General features: G+C 41.5%; 1 long non-coding RNA gene across 1 annotated transcript in view; it reads right to left on the bottom strand.

Moving 5' to 3' along the window:
- Window positions 1-3,294: 3,294 nt before the first annotated feature.
- LOC145419609 (uncharacterized) overlaps window positions 3,295-17,111 on the bottom strand; it is a 239,184-nt gene continuing 225,367 nt past the window's right edge. Inside the window, exon 2 of the long non-coding RNA XR_013900910.1 lies at window positions 3,295-4,266. This is a non-coding gene — a long non-coding RNA (uncharacterized LOC145419609). The remainder of the gene's footprint in view (window positions 4,267-17,111) is intronic.

The following is a 17,111-nucleotide window of genomic DNA, read 5'->3' as shown; positions in this document are numbered from 1 at the left end:
CCCCCCCCCCCCCCCAAAAAAAAAAACCCCAAAACAAAACAAAAAAACAACAACAACAAAACAACAACTAAAATCCTCCCAAACAATTTACCCTCTTTTAAAAACTGGAATAAGGCCTGATAACCTTTACTTCTAGAGTCCTTTTGCAGTAAATAAATAAGATCTAGTTTCATTTTTATCTTACTGAGATTTTGGGTCAGTTATCATCTCTCCACCTGCACTTCTGACAGTGTAAGATGACATGTTCTATCGTTTCGTCTTCTCCACAGTTGTCACATTTCCCTGTTTTATCTTTCCTTATCAAAGTGTAGTGTTCACACCAGTATGTCCAAATCCTATTCTCGATATGACCACCTCCTTATTTCTCCTTTCCTTTGAATGTTGTACATACACTGCCCCTTCCTTTCTATGGCGTTATTTTTGTGCCACTATTCTGAGCGCACGTAAAAAAAAATGCAGGTGCAAGTGTTGCATTTTGAGGAGAAATTTATTTTGAGCGAAGAAAAGGTAAATTTGAGTGAACTAAATTCATTGCTGCGTGCAAAAAATGTATTTCAGTGTTTGCTATTATCTAAACACACACACAATAGCAGCCCCTGTCGCTCAGTTTTTGCACTTGTGCTTGTGTTGCTTGCGCTCTCAACATTTCTGCCTGTGCACGCTCAACTCTTTCTGTACACCGTTATATTTGTGCCACAAAACCAGCCAATCACAGACTTGGATGCAAAAAAAATCTGATTGCCTGTTTTTTTGTTTTTTTGCAATGCATTTATTGAATAACAAAAACACGGCACAGTGCAGACGTCACAAACAGACAAGTGCAGATGACATAAAGGAGCACAAAAAAGGACAAATCTGATTGCCTGTTCTGGTCTGCAATCAGCTCGAAATGACGAAATGCAATATCCCAGAATCCATTTCGTCCAAAAACTCAAATGAGGCAGTGGCGGAGGAACACAGAGTGGCGGAGTTTGAAATATTACTCTTTCTGGGTCACAAAATAAACTTTTTTCTTTTTACTTTTGTAAAGTAACCTAAAATTATTATTGCCTCAAAGGGATTTAGTATTTTGCAAGATTGTTATTTACATACTTATTTGTATAACACTTTTAACAAAATACTCGTGTTACCTTGTTTTGTCTAATTCATACTGGCTGCAAGATTTACCCACGGTGGTACCACAGGGGCTGTGCCAAGAAGCCCCGCAAGACCAAAAAAAACCCCATTTGTTTGTGAAGCATGCTGGTCAGAAAGTTAGGGTCGCTGTCAATTTTTCAATGTTTTTGAAATGTTTCTTGTTTTGTATCGTTGTCTCCTATAATATTTATTGGTTGTTTATTTGTTTATTAATTCATTAATTTATGTTCGTGTTGCTGTGTGTGTTTCTGTGTTGTTCACAACATTAGAGTTCAGCTTTGATTGCAATTTGTTTGTAGGATTATTCAATTATTTTGTGTTTCCTAACATGTTAGCATAGTTACTGTATGCAAAGAATTAATATATATGTTGTTCCATGGTTTACTGGTGTTGAGCTTCCGCTGTACCCCCTGTTTCTGGTCTATTTGTTAGTTTATTTTAACTGGTGGTTTCTTCTTTAATTGGATGTAATTGTTATTTGTTTTTGGTTTTCGTTTCAATTAATAAGTGCTGTATTGGAATGACATTTTTATTACCGTTGTTTTGTCTTTCCTATTACTTGGTGTTCCTAATCCTTTTTTTGTATTATTTTTGAATTACAACATTTTTGAAATTTGACTTTTTATGCACAGGTTGAAAATGACATATTATCGGTATTAATGTTCTTTTAAAAGTTATTCAGCAGTTCTTGGAGAGTGTTTGGGATATAATATGTCACATGTAACCCTTCTGGATGATATCCAACAAGTTTGAAGCAGAAATATTGTTTCAGTGACAAGTTATAGTCCACAATCACTTTTTGGCAGGTTTATTGTTCCCTTAATGGTAATTTAGCAGTTCTGAGGGACTGTTTGAGATGTAATATTTGACATATGACTGTTATGGCCCTGGCCATAATCTGTTTTGGTGGTTGTTTTGGTGGTTGTTTTCTTTGTCTGTGCCTTTAAGTCTTTGCAGGTCCCTGAGTGGATGAGCAGACGGCTGCCGATTGGTCTGCCGATCATGGGTCGCATTCAAAATCCCTCACCAGCAGTTGTCCTGGGGCAGCCACTGACAGGAGCAGCAGCAGACCTGACCCTGGCCCTGGCCTCCAAAACCTGAGACATTTGTGCGACCTTCTGAGTTCTGTATATAGTGTGTACATTAGTTTTCATTGTAAATAGCACATTGTAAATAGCACTGGAACAGAAGGGGTGAGCTGCCTTATTGTTTTCCTTGCACTGTTTTCTCCTGTTTATTTCAGTTAGGGAGTGTAGCGCTTGTCTTTTGTTTGATTTCACATAGGGTTTAGATAGCACCTCCTCCTGACTTAGCTTGTTTTGTTTGTTATTTTGGCCTTTGTTCACCCCGGAGCTTCATTTTTGCAGTGTAGAAAAATAAACCACCATTCACTAAGAGATTGGTTTTCCCTCTGTGTATGGTTTTGGGGACCAGGGCGGGGCAATTTTCCAAACCTATGTTGCATCCCTGTACCCCTAGACTGGGGCGTAACAATGACCCTTCTGAATGACATGCACCAAGTTTGAAGCAGAAATAGTATTTCAGTGACAAGTTATAGTTCACAGTCACTTTTTGGCAAGTCGAAAATGGCATATTATGGGTATTAATGGTCCTTTAATAGTTATTGAACAGTCCTTAGAGATTGTTTGAGATATAATGTGTCACATGTAACCCTTTTGGATGATACCCAACAAGTTTGATGCAGAAATATTGTTTCAGTGACAAGATATAGTCCACAATCACTTTTTGGCAGGCTGAAAATGGCATATTATCGGTATTAATGTTCTTTTAAAAGTTATTCAGCAGTTCTTGGAGAGTGTTTGGGATATAATATGTCACGTGTAACCCTTCTGGATGATATCCAACAATTTTGAAGCAGAAACATTTTTTCAGTGACAAGATATAGGCGGCAATCACTTTTTGGCAGGTTGGAAATTGCATATTATCAGTTTTATTGTTCCTGAACAAGTTATTCAGCACTTCTTGGAGAGTTTTTGGGATATAATATATCACATGTAACCCTTCTGGAATATATCCAACAAGTTTGAAGCCGAAATATTGTTTCAGTGACAGGTTATAGGCCACAATCATTTTTTGGTAGTGCTAAAATGCCATGTTCAGTCGTTATTCTGAACAAACAAGAAAGAGTCATGGTGATACTGGCACAATAGGTCTTTATTGTTTTAACTACTATTCGACAGTCTTATAACAAATATGAACAACAAGAGTAGACATCAGGGCTGGACTGGGACAAAAAATCAGCCCGGGCATTTTGACTAGAGACCGGCCCACCAGGTATTATAGGAAAAACCATAAAGCCTTTGAATGAAAACAAACGTCGTTGTGACAGTGATGTACACTGTCTTGTTGGTACATATGTATCAATCTAATAAACTTAAACCTACACCATCCTCCCTATTCTGGTATTCTAAGCAGTACTTAGCCGAAACCCAAAGACTGCTTGGTTGAGTTAACTTCCTGAACTATCTACAACATATGGTGGAAACCTGAAATTAAGACAGAGAAGACTAGAGGTGAGACATGACCATTACTGAATATTAAAAATAATAAATGACAGATTTAGTGATATTTTCATAAACTATTTATTTACCACATCAATAAACAGCATGGCAGGGCAAAATATTTTTTCTAACATGGCAACCTTTTAAAAGTGAAAGGAGACAGAAAGACAGGTGAGAAAGAATAAAACTTAACTGACTTGTCGATGGCATTTTACACAAAGTACTAGTACAGTATCTAGAAAATGTGGGAAAATACTGGCATCATGTACAGTACTTTCTTCTGAAGAAATTATGTTGGGACCCTGAAAAAAACTTACTATGTACAATAATGGATTTCTATAAATTTGACATCGGATGAAAACTTTGGTTGTAAGATTCGGATAATTATTTGTTGAAAGCTAGAAATTTTAAATGAGAATAAGAAAGAAAAGTATTTCTTTGTGCCCCCTTTCCCTGTTAATGCTCTACCTGGCCCCATGGCAAAACTTTGCTAGACCCGCCCCTGCACAGTTACCAGCTGTCAGCTACATAGAAAAGGTGTAAGTTGTCTCTCAGAAACAGTTCATGGCTTTCCTTCAACCCATTCATGTCACCTAAAAGGTAAAACCTGTTTCTCCATCACCTGTTCAGCGCTGATGATTCAGTAAGGACATCTCCTGGTTTCATCTTCATGTTTCCCTCTCACCAGATAACCAAACCGATATCATGGCCAGCAGCTTTTACAGCTGTGGCTCCAACAAACATCAGCTGTTACTAGAAAGTGATATTAAATAAATTCTAACAACAGCTTATCAGGTTTAAAGGCGCTTCTGCTGTTTAACACGACCTCTGCTAGTTTCCTCTTTCTGGCGCAAAGCGGGAGATAAACAAGCAAGAGAGACGGGACTTGTGGCAGAAACGCCGATCAGCTGATCATTGATCAGTTTCATGATTGAAGTAGCAGCAGGAGAGGGAGAACGAGAGAAGAAGAGGCAGCTGTGCAGCAAAGACACAGAATAACTCCAGCTTTTTGTCTTTTTTTTATTGTAGCTGAAGTACGGGACAAATCGCTTTTATTTTCAGCTCAATACAAAACGCATAATATTAACTCTGAATACCAGAGGATTCCGTTTTTTATGGCACGGTTGGCTCTACTAACTAACCATATGAATAAAATAAAGTTCACCAGTAACATCATAGCACCCACCCAACTGTACAGAAACTCCATCATGCTAGCTAGTACACAGTACGAGTTACTGTAACTGACTGTAAAAAGTTAGCACAAGGAAAATAAACTCCACCTAAACTTGGTTTGACCCAGATAGACTGCAGGTCATAACTTCTTACCTGAAGCTCATTTCACCTGACAGTCGGACTGGCGGCCGCCTTGCGTCTCTCCACCTCCAGTCCTTTCCCCCATCCACCTGCTGGCCTCCACCACTTGCTAATTTGACTGAATGTGTGAAAGCTCCACCATAGCCACTACCAAACAACTGAGTTATTTTTACACGTCTGCCAGCATCTGTCCAATCCGCCACCTTTCACTGTTTACACAGTTAGGAAAAAAAGACAACAACAACAACAAAACATTGGGCCATTTAAAAGGCAAAATGAGCATCGGCCCACCGGGCAAATGGCCGGTATACCCGATGCCCCACAGACAGACTGAGGCCCCGCCGCTATTTTTGAGTGCAAAAATGTGTGGTCTCCAGCTAATGGAAAAGGCTGATCGCGTAGTGCTCTTTAAATAGAACAATTTGCCCCATTCTCTTCGCCCGTCATGTGGCCACATGTGGCGGGCTAGCAGGCTAGCAACATACAGGCCCGGGTTCGAGCCCTCGGCTCACTTCCCTCTGTATGTTCACCTGCTAGGGGGAGGTCCAGGCGGGCGATCTTGGAGTGAAAATTCCAAGGGATGACCCCTCGTAGCCTGGGCTTCCCCTGACTTTTTTTCTTTGCTTTGCTTTTTTTCATTTACCTGCCAGCAACAAACACACCTCCTTGTTGTCATGGCTACCAACGACCACTCTTCTTGTGCCAACAAGTCTTTGCCTGACAAAACATTATTTCCTATGTTTCCCTGGCTTTTTTGCCTTTTTTATTTCTTGTGTTTTAGACAAAAACAAAAGAAAAAGATCTACAGATTCAGGCTTTTCTTTACCTGTGGTAGTCGGGTAGAATGACGTCACTGACACTATTTAATATGAAAACAAACTTTCTCAAACAAAAAACAAAAACAAAAAAGGAGTGGGTCGGTGTGTCATCTTTACCGAGCACCATACATGTTTTGCTTCACATTCAAATTATTATTTTTCCTTTTCAAAAATAATTCAGAGAGAAAAAAAACAGAGAAGTCAAATATATCAAATTTGCACGAATCTTCTAGTGAAGGTGCCTCCTCCTTCTGACCTTAGGGTAACTAATTTCTCAGACAGTGACATGACAGTGCGCTGGGAAGCTGCAGCTGATGATGATGTTTCTTACCTCACTAAGTGGAGGCGACCTGAGACAGGTGGGGAAGAACTATTGGATTGTTGGGGTACATATTATGAAGTAAAAAAAATACAATATCTCAATAAACTGTTGTCCTGTGTCTTAAGGAGTATGAGATATCACTGTCTGCACTCTATGGAGATGGAGCTCAGAGTGAAGCTGTGGCCATACGCTACAGCACCTGTGAGTCACACATTTTCTGATCCTGAACGTTTGTCAAACTCAGGAGGGGAGAGCCTGAAACCATTTACCTAAGTCACATTAGCAGCAGTGTTCAGCCTAAAAAATAGACAAGTTAAAAGTCATGCATCCATATTATTTGTTTATTTATTAAATTATTTTCGAGACACTGTTAGTTGTTAGAAGCCAGTGTTTTAATGACAGGACATATATGACAGTAATGAGACAACCTAAGATATCCAAGATTAGCACAAAAACACAAATAGAATCACAGAAAGCGTGTTTCTCTCCCGTTAGTCTTTAGGCCCAGTTACCTTTTACTTTTCTGTGGTCAGTAGCCCTTCATGTCATATTCTGTCTCTATGTACAATATAGCATTACTAATACAAGAACCTATATGTAAATGAACTTCATTGTGTAATTGATGGCAGTTCTCAAAGTACTAGTCACTTAAAGGTTAAATTTCACATCGAAATTCTCATATTATATTCTATTTGAATGTTTAAAAAGAAAAATATCACAGTATTTATGCTTTCACTGAGCATATACCTGCATCAATGATGAACTCTCAAGGCTGAAAAGTCCTGGCTTTGGTCAGCCACGGTCCACGCACACGCACACGTCACCAATCCCTGACTGCTTGATCATAACAGCAATTGGGCTGCTGGGAACATGACGGGCGTTCTTCTTGATGTTAACAAGGTGCTCACCAATCTCCCTGGGAACAAACGAGATTCCTAAGACAGACCGACAAAACAGATGTTAACAACGCTTATTCTTGTGTGTGCATGCAGCCCGTTTCAGTTGCTCCTGCTTCTTTCTCCACGCTTTAACTTTTATTACTTTCCCCCTCTGTCTTTTACTTAAGGGTTAATAAAGTATTTGGATTCTGATGAGTCTCATTGTTTAGCAAACTTCTCACTTATCAGACGGACACTCACCAATGTGAGCGTTACGCAGCATCTTCAGCAGGCAGGGCTCCTCTGGGCCTGAGGGTGTTGTAAGAGGGGCTGTCAGCTGGCTGAGGTCACGCTCGCCTATGTCCAGTGGAATATCTGCAGCAGAGCCCGCCTTCAGTGAAGTATGTTGGCTGGAAGGCTTTCAGGCCCGTCTTTGCCACTCCAGGGTCAGAGACCTTCACCTTGTTTGGATGACAGCCTGCTCTGATATTCATCTGTGGGCACAAACACCAAAACTCAAGAGACTTTTCAGTGAGAAGAAAAGGCAAACCTTGCATGCCAGAGTGAAAGTGAGAGTGTGTGAGTGCATACTCACCCTGAATGGACTCTCAGGGATGTTAGCGTCTCCCCAGGAGACCATCACAGTGTGCTTCACAGGCTTACGTGGGGTGCAGGTGTATGTGCTGTTGCTATTATCCTTAACCTGGACATCCACAGAATTGACTTCACCATCCTGTGCAGAAGACAAGGGATTATAGTTCAATCAGATTTAACACACTGTATTTTTCGGACCATAAGGCGCACTGTCGATGAACAGGTCTGGTTTCATACATGAGGCGCACTGGACTATAAAACGCATTAAGCGAAACAAAACAGCCAGATAAGTCAAACTTTACTCAACTCTTTCTTCTTGCTTCCTCCACTTCCGTACCATTGATTCATTCATGTTGAAATCTCTCGCAGCTGCTCTATTCTCATGTTCTACTGCGTGACTGACAGCCTTGAGTTTGAAATCCGCTTCGTCAGCATGTCTCTTAACAGGTGGCATTTTGGGGTCATGATCCACACACAATACAGTAATATTATGTTGCAGCACAGTACGTATCACTCCGCCAGGCTCCTGACTACGTAGCCGTAATGCTCCGACAATCCATCAAGCGGTGCGACTTCGTAGCTTACCAAAGTCGTACTAAAACATTTTTTGACAGATTTTTAAGCGCCGTGTATTACATAAAATCGGTTCAAGGTCAGTAAGCACAACCACAATTCATACATAAGGCGCACTGTCGATTTTTGAGATATAATTAAAGGATTTAAAGTGCGACTCATAGTCCGAAAAATACTGTACATACAATATATTTAACATATTTGTGATCATATACAAAGCCAGATATACCTGGGCTATAATTTTCAGAGGAGCTTTTCCTCCTTGCTTGGCATCAACTGTGAGTTCACTGGGTTTTCCAACAGCCAGACCACTGCTCTGTAGGCCTGGACCGTGCGCCTTAACCTAGAGAAAACTCTTTTAAACAAACAATTAAAAAAGGAACAAGTCAAAGATCTACTATAGCCAAAAGATCATTTACAGACTATAGCGCTGTGAAAAAATATTTGCCTCCTTTCTGATTTCGTATCTTATTCCATATTTGTCACACTTACACGTTTCAGATCAATAAATGTTAATATTAGACAAGAATGTCTAATATTAAACGGCAGTTTTCAAGGGGAAAAAGCTATCCAAACATACTTGGTCCTATATGAAAAAGTAATTGCACCGAATTAAATAAATTCTAACAACAGCTTATCAAGTTTAAAGGCGCTTCTGCTGTTTAACACGACCTCTGCTAGTTTCCTCTTTCTGGCGCAAAGCGGGAGATAAACAAGCAAGAGAGACGGGACTTGTGGCAGAAACGCCGATCAGCTGATCATTGATCAGTTTCATGATTGAAGTAGCAGCAGGAGAGGGAGAACGAGAGAAGAAGAGGCAGCTGTGCAGCAAAGACACAGAATAACTCCAGCTTTTTGTCTTTTTTTTATTGTAGCTGAAGTACGGGACAAATCGCTTTTATTTTCAGCTCAATACAAAACGCATAATATTAACTCTGAATACCAGAGGATTCCGTTTTTTATGGCACGGTTGGCTCTACTAACTAACCATATGAATAAAATAAAGTTCACCAGTAACATCATAGCACCCACCCAACTGTACAGAAACTCCATCATGCTAGCTAGTACACAGTATGAGTTATTGTAACTGACTGTAAAAAGTTAGCACAAGGAAAATAAACTCCACCTAAACTTGGTTTGACCCAGATAGACTGCAGGTCATAACTTCTTACCTGAAGCTCATTTCACCTGACAGTCGGACTGGCGGCCGCCTTGCATCTCTCCACCTCCAGTCCTTTCCCCCATCCACCTGCTGGCCTCCACCACTTGCTAATTTGACTGAATGTGTGAAAGCTCCACCATAGCCACTACCAAACAACTGAGTTATTTTTACACGTCTGCCAGCATCTGTCCAATCCGCCACCTTTCACTGTTTACACAGTTAGGAAAAAAAGACAACAACAACAACAACAACAACAAAACATTGGGCCATTTAAAAGGCAAAATGAGCATCGGCCCACCGGGCAAATGGCCGGTATACCCGATGCCCCACAGACAGACTGAGGCCCCGCCGCTATTTTTGAGTGCAAAAATGTGTGGTCTCCAGCTAATGGAAAAGGCTGATCGCGTAGTGCTCTTTAAATAGAACAATTTGCCCCATTCTCTTCGCCCGTCATGTGGCCACATGTGGCGGGCTAGCAGGCTAGCAACATACAGGCCCGGGTTCGAGCCCTCGGCTCACTTCCCTCTGTATGTTCACCTGCTAGGGGGAGGTCCAGGCGGGCGATCTTGGAGTGAAAATTCCAAGGGATGACCCCTCGTAGCCTGGGCTTCCCCTGACTTTTTTTCTTTGCTTTGCTTTTTTTCATTTACCTGCCAGCAACAAACACACCTCCTTGTTGTCATGGCTACCAACGACCACTCTTCTTGTGCCAACAAGTCTTTGCCTGACAAAACATTATTTCCTATGTTTCCCTGGCTTTTTTGCCTTTTTTATTTCTTGTGTTTTAGACAAAAACAAAAGAAAAAGATCTACAGATTCAGGCTTTTCTTTACCTGTGGTAGTCGGGTAGAATGACGTCACTGACACTATTTAATATGAAAACAAACTTTCTCAAACAAAAAACAAAAACAAAAAAGGAGTGGGTCGGTGTGTCATCTTTACCGAGCACCATACATGTTTTGCTTCACATTCAAATTATTATTTTTCCTTTTCAAAAATAATTCAGAGAGAAAAAAAACAGAGAAGTCAAATATATCAAATTTGCACGAATCTTCTAGTGAAGGTGCCTCCTCCTTCTGACCTTAGGGTAACTAATTTCTCAGACAGTGACATGACAGTGCGCTGGGAAGCTGCAGCTGATGATGATGTTTCTTACCTCACTAAGTGGAGGCGACCTGAGACAGGTGGGGAAGAACTATTGGATTGTTGGGGTACATATTATGAAGTAAAAAAAATACAATATCTCAATAAACTGTTGTCCTGTGTCTTAAGGAGTATGAGATATCACTGTCTGCACTCTATGGAGATGGAGCTCAGAGTGAAGCTGTGGCCATACGCTACAGCACCTGTGAGTCACACATTTTCTGATCCTGAACGTTTGTCAAACTCAGGAGGGGAGAGCCTGAAACCATTTACCTAAGTCACATTAGCAGCAGTGTTCAGCCTAAAAAATAGACAAGTTAAAAGTCATGCATCCATATTATTTGTTTATTTATTAAATTATTTTCGAGACACTGTTAGTTGTTAGAAGCCAGTGTTTTAATGACAGGACATATATGACAGTAATGAGACAACCTAAGATATCCAAGATTAGCACAAAAACACAAATAGAATCACAGAAAGCGTGTTTCTCTCCCGTTAGTCTTTAGGCCCAGTTACCTTTTACTTTTCTGTGGTCAGTAGCCCTTCATGTCATATTCTGTCTCTATGTACAATATAGCATTACTAATACAAGAACCTATATGTAAATGAACTTCATTGTGTAATTGATGGCAGTTCTCAAAGTACTAGTCACTTAAAGGTTAAATTTCACATCGAAATTCTCATATTATATTCTATTTGAATGTTTAAAAAGAAAAATATCACAGTATTTATGCTTTCACTGAGCATATACCTGCATCAATGATGAACTCTCAAGGCTGAAAAGTCCTGGCTTTGGTCAGCCACGGTCCACGCACACGCACACGTCACCAATCCCTGACTGCTTGATCATAACAGCAATTGGGCTGCTGGGAACATGACGGGCGTTCTTCTTGATGTTAACAAGGTGCTCACCAATCTCCCTGGGAACAAACGAGATTCCTAAGACAGACCGACAAAACAGATGTTAACAACGCTTATTCTTGTGTGTGCATGCAGCCCGTTTCAGTTGCTCCTGCTTCTTTCTCCACGCTTTAACTTTTATTACTTTCCCCCTCTGTCTTTTACTTAAGGGTTAATAAAGTATTTGGATTCTGATGAGTCTCATTGTTTAGCAAACTTCTCACTTATCAGACGGACACTCACCAATGTGAGCGTTACGCAGCATCTTCAGCAGGCAGGGCTCCTCTGGGCCTGAGGGTGTTGTAAGAGGGGCTGTCAGCTGGCTGAGGTCACGCTCGCCTATGTCCAGTGGAATATCTGCAGCAGAGCCCGCCTTCAGTGAAGTATGTTGGCTGGAAGGCTTTCAGGCCCGTCTTTGCCACTCCAGGGTCAGAGACCTTCACCTTGTTTGGATGACAGCCTGCTCTGATATTCATCTGTGGGCACAAACACCAAAACTCAAGAGACTTTTCAGTGAGAAGAAAAGGCAAACCTTGCATGCCAGAGTGAAAGTGAGAGTGTGTGAGTGCATACTCACCCTGAATGGACTCTCAGGGATGTTAGCGTCTCCCCAGGAGACCATCACAGTGTGCTTCACAGGCTTACGTGGGGTGCAGGTGTATGTGCTGTTGCTATTATCCTTAACCTGGACATCCACAGAATTGACTTCACCATCCTGTGCAGAAGACAAGGGATTATAGTTCAATCAGATTTAACACACTGTATTTTTCGGACCATAAGGCGCACTGTCGATGAACAGGTCTGGTTTCATACATGAGGCGCACTGGACTATAAAACGCATTAAGCGAAACAAAACAGCCAGATAAGTCAAACTTTACTCAACTCTTTCTTCTTGCTTCCTCCACTTCCGTACCATTGATTCATTCATGTTGAAATCTCTCGCAGCTGCTCTATTCTCATGTTCTACTGCGTGACTGACAGCCTTGAGTTTGAAATCCGCTTCGTCAGCATGTCTCTTAACAGGTGGCATTTTGGGGTCATGATCCACACAGTAATATTATGTTGCAGCACAGTACGTATCACTCCGCCAGGCTCCTGACTACGTAGCCGTAATGCTCCGACAATCCATCAAGCGGTGCGACTTCGTAGCTTACCAAAGTCGTACTAAAACATTTTTTGACAGATTTTTAAGCGCCGTGTATTACATAAAATCGGTTCAAGGTCAGTAAGCACAACCACAATTCATACATAAGGCGCACTGTCGATTTTTGAGATATAATTAAAGGATTTAAAGTGCGACTCATAGTCCGAAAAATACTGTACATACAATATATTTAACATATTTGTGATCATATACAAAGCCAGATATACCTGGGCTATAATTTTCAGAGGAGCTTTTCCTCCTTGCTTGGCATCAACTGTGAGTTCACTGGGTTTTCCAACAGCCAGACCACTGCTCTGTAGGCCTGGACCGTGCGCCTTAACCTAGAGAAAACTATTTTAAACAAACAATTAAAAAAGGAACAAGTCAAAGATCTACTATAGCCAAAAGATCATTTACAGACTATAGCGCTGTGAAAAAATATTTGCCTCCTTTCTGATTTCGTATCTTATTCCATATTTGTCACACTTACACGTTTCAGATCAATAAATGTTAATATTAGACAAGAATGTCTAATATTAAACGGCAGTTTTCAAGGGGAAAAAGCTATCCAAACATACTTGGTCCTATATGAAAAAGTAATTGCACCGAATTAAATAAATTCTAACAACAGCTTATCAAGTTTAAAGGCGCTTCTGCTGTTTAACACGACCTCTGCTAGTTTCCTCTTTCTGGCGCAAAGCGGGAGATAAACAAGCAAGAGAGACGGGACTTGTGGCAGAAACGCCGATCAGCTGATCATTGATCAGTTTCATGATTGAAGTAGCAGCAGGAGAGGGAGAACGAGAGAAGAAGAGGCAGCTGTGCAGCAAAGACACAGAATAACTCCAGCTTTTTGTCTTTTTTATTGTAGCTGAAGTACGGGACAAATCGCTTTTATTTTCAGCTCAATACAAAACGCATAATATTAACTCTGAATACCAGAGGATTCCGTTTTTTATGGCACGGTTGGCTCTACTAACTAACCATATGAATAAAATAAAGTTCACCAGTAACATCATAGCACCCACCCAACTGTACAGAAACTCCATCATGCTAGCTAGTACACAGTACGAGTTATTGTAACTGACGTTAGCACAAGGAAAATAAACTCCACCTAAACTTGGTTTGACCCAGATAGACTGCCGGGCCCTGTTTCAGGAAGCCGGTTTGGAAAACTCAGAGTGAAAAACGACACTCACGGTTGAGTAACCCCGAACTGTCCAACTCGGAATATTCCGTTCCAGAAAGGCTGATAACAATTAGTTCAATCAAGGCGGAGTTGCTTTAACCCCAAGTGAAGCGCGCGGACGAGGATACATAAAGCCCTGATAAGCGGAGCACAGATTAAGCGAGTCACCATGGAGACGGAGGGAAAGAAGGCGCGGTCAATGTATTTTACAGCGCTTGAGGCCGAAATTCTGATGGCAGCATATGCCGATAACATGCAAATTCCGCGGAAAAAAGTAACACAGCGACAGCTGCAAAAGAAAGTGAGCATGCATGGCAAAACATAGCCGACAGAGTCAATGCGTGAGTGTTAATTTAAACATTGATCGAGGGATTTCCACCCATTTAACACGTTATTTTATCATATGTTATTTTATACATTTTATTTTGTGACGTGATGTGAGCGCAGGTGCAACCCAACAGGCCCCAAACGTGCCTGGCAGCAAGTAAAAATGAAATATAAAAATATAGTCCAAACAGGTAAGGTGTAATTGTATTATGAGCCATAGTGCTTGGTCTGTTTGTCCGATGTAAATCAATTGCAGTTAGAGGCTACATTAATTTTCTGTCTGTAAGCACTTATTGAAATTATCTGAGCACATTACAAGTACATATTTGCTTACTCTGTATGCTCAAATGTGACCCGTTATAGCCAACAGAAAAAAAGCGGAGGCCCGAAAAACAGATGGGGGTCCTCCACCACCACCACTCACAGAGGCTGAGCAGTTGGCCCTCAGCCAAAACAGTGGGCGCCCTGTGGCCGAAGGCATCTCTGCGGGGACATCCTCTGAGGCAATAACCCCGCAAGACACAAGTGCCTACATAGGGGGTAAATTCAAAATAATACATGATGTGCATACATCCTTTCTTCACAGTCACCTTCGCAGTGCTACTCATTCATTTGATAAACTCTTTACCATAATGGATTATTTTGTAGTGAAGTTATTTTCCTACTGATTTTGCCTTGCCTCAGTCTTGGTTGTCTTTGAGAGCATAATGACAATGAAGTGTAAGGTGCTTGGTATGTTTGTTAATTGCCATTTGGTCCCTTGTAAGTTATAAGTGACCTGTATAAACCTCATATTCTATCAGTTGATGGTGTACTGCATCTGGTGCAGCCTCCTGTTGAGCCAGACCAACATGCAGTTGTGAGTAATACTCCACAGATTATATGAGTTTACAGTAGAACAGCAATGTTGTTTATTTCTTTACTACAGGAAAATAATGAAGAAACATTGACAGCTGTTACAGAGGAGGAAGCAACAGAGACACTTTATGAGGTTTACATCTTTTAATACTTTGTGTACAGGAAATACAGGCGACCAATAAAGCCAGTTGAACAAAAAATCTGTTTATTCTTCTTTCAACATGTTGAGGTGATGGGTCAAAGGAAATGATTGTGACATATGGTGTCTCTGACTGCTCTTCCATCTTGTATGTCCGTGGGAGGGTCAGGATGTTCATGGTTTGGATCACTGCTGATGTTTGGTTCAGAAGGACAGTGTTCTCCTCTAATTGTGGCAATGTTGTGAAGAATCACACATGCCACAATAATGTCACATGCCCTTTCTGGGGTGACCCTGAGTCTTTGCAGGCACTGGAACCGGGCCTTAAGCATTCCGATAGTCATTTCAACTCTGGCTCTTGTCCTGCAATTAGCCAGATTATATCGCTGCTGTGGGCCCGGTTCAGGGTCAGGGTAAGGGGTAAGCAAATAGGGTAAACATGGATACCCCCTATCACCAAGCAAGTAGCCAGTGAACTCTCCTAAGACAGAAGGATACACTTCAGTTCAAATGTCCCTGAAGCAATTGGTCTTTATATATTTTAAAGTATTTTCAACTCACCATGTCCAAATTTTGTGCTCAGTGTACATTCACGGAATATTTGTGAGTCATGGACAGAGCCTGGCCACTTGGCTTCCACATTTGTGATAATGTTGGCAGCATCACATATGATCTTCACAGTGCAGAGAACACAAATTAGCATCCATTACTATGATGAAATAATTTGTTAGTTTGAAATGCTACAGGGAACTATGTACCTGTACATTAATGCTGTGGAAAGACTTCCTGTTCACATAGTCTCCTTCATTTACTGAAGGAGCAATAATTGGAATGTGAGTACCATCTATACAGCCAATCACGCCTGGGAACCCTGAAAATAAATGTAAAATTTAAGTAGTAGTTCAAGTATCACCACATCATAAATTAAGTTTTGTTCATCCTGATACCTGCAATTTTGTGGCATCCCTCTTTGATAAATCTTGTGGGTCTATGACCGGGGAACACCACACACGAGTACAGGAGACGTTTCAGTGCAACTGTAACATTCCTGACTGCCCGACAGACGGTAGCCTTGGAAACGTGCTCAGCGTAACCAATATTATACAGAAAGCTCCCGTTTGCAAGAAACCGAAGTGCAATACAAATAATATGTACAGAACTGAGAGCATGTCCGCGATGTGTCACATGCGTAATATATGGCCTGAGGATGTTATCCAAATAAATTATAGATTGTGCTGAGAAACGGTAACGTTCGCACAGGAAATCATCAGGTAAGATGTCCAGACGCGCTCGAATCACTCTCTCCCGGCGGAGAGCTCTGCGGAGAATTTGGGCTTCGATATCTACCGGCTCTTCAAGGAAGGGACACGCCATGTCTGAGACTTCCTACTGTCAGGTTTCCGACAAAGGGGCGGAGACAGTCAGGGTTAGTTGTGGTAAACCTGCTAGGGGGCAGGTTAGCTTCACGGCGTGTGTCGTCATAGTGACTCACTCAGGCTGCAGCTGAACTCGCTTTGTGAAACCGAAAACCCAGAGTTTTCGTTAACTCAGGGTATACTTACTCAGTTTTTCCACTAAACCGGCTTCCTGAAACAGGGCCCCGGTCATAACTTCTTACCTGAAGCTCATTTCACCTGACAGTCGGACTGGCGGCCGCCTTGCGTCTCTCCACCTCCAGTCCTTTCCCCCATCCACCTGCTGGCCTCCACCACTTGCTAATTTGACTGAATGTGTGAAAGCTCCACCATAGCCACTACCAAACAACTGAGTTCTTTTTACACGTCTGCCAGCATCTGTCCAATCCGCCACCTTTCACTGTTTACACAGTTAGGAAAAAAAGACAACAACAACAACAACAACAACAAAACATTGGGCCATTTAAAAGGCAAAATGAGCATCGGCCCACCGGGCAAATGGCCGGTATACCCGATGCCCCACAGACAGACTGAGGCCCCGCCGCTATTTTTGAGTGCAAAAATGTGTGGTCTCCAGCTAATGGAAAAGGCTGATCGCGTAGTGCTCTTTAAATAGAACAATTTGCCCCATTCTCTTCGCCCGTCATGTGGCCACATGTGGCGGGCTAGCAGGCTA

This window comes from Astatotilapia calliptera, chromosome 13, assembly GCF_964374335.1.
Source record: "Astatotilapia calliptera chromosome 13, fAstCal68.1, whole genome shotgun sequence".
Classification (NCBI taxonomy): Eukaryota; Metazoa; Chordata; class Actinopteri; order Cichliformes; family Cichlidae; genus Astatotilapia; species Astatotilapia calliptera.
This window is presented reverse-complemented; position numbering and strand designations above follow the sequence as displayed.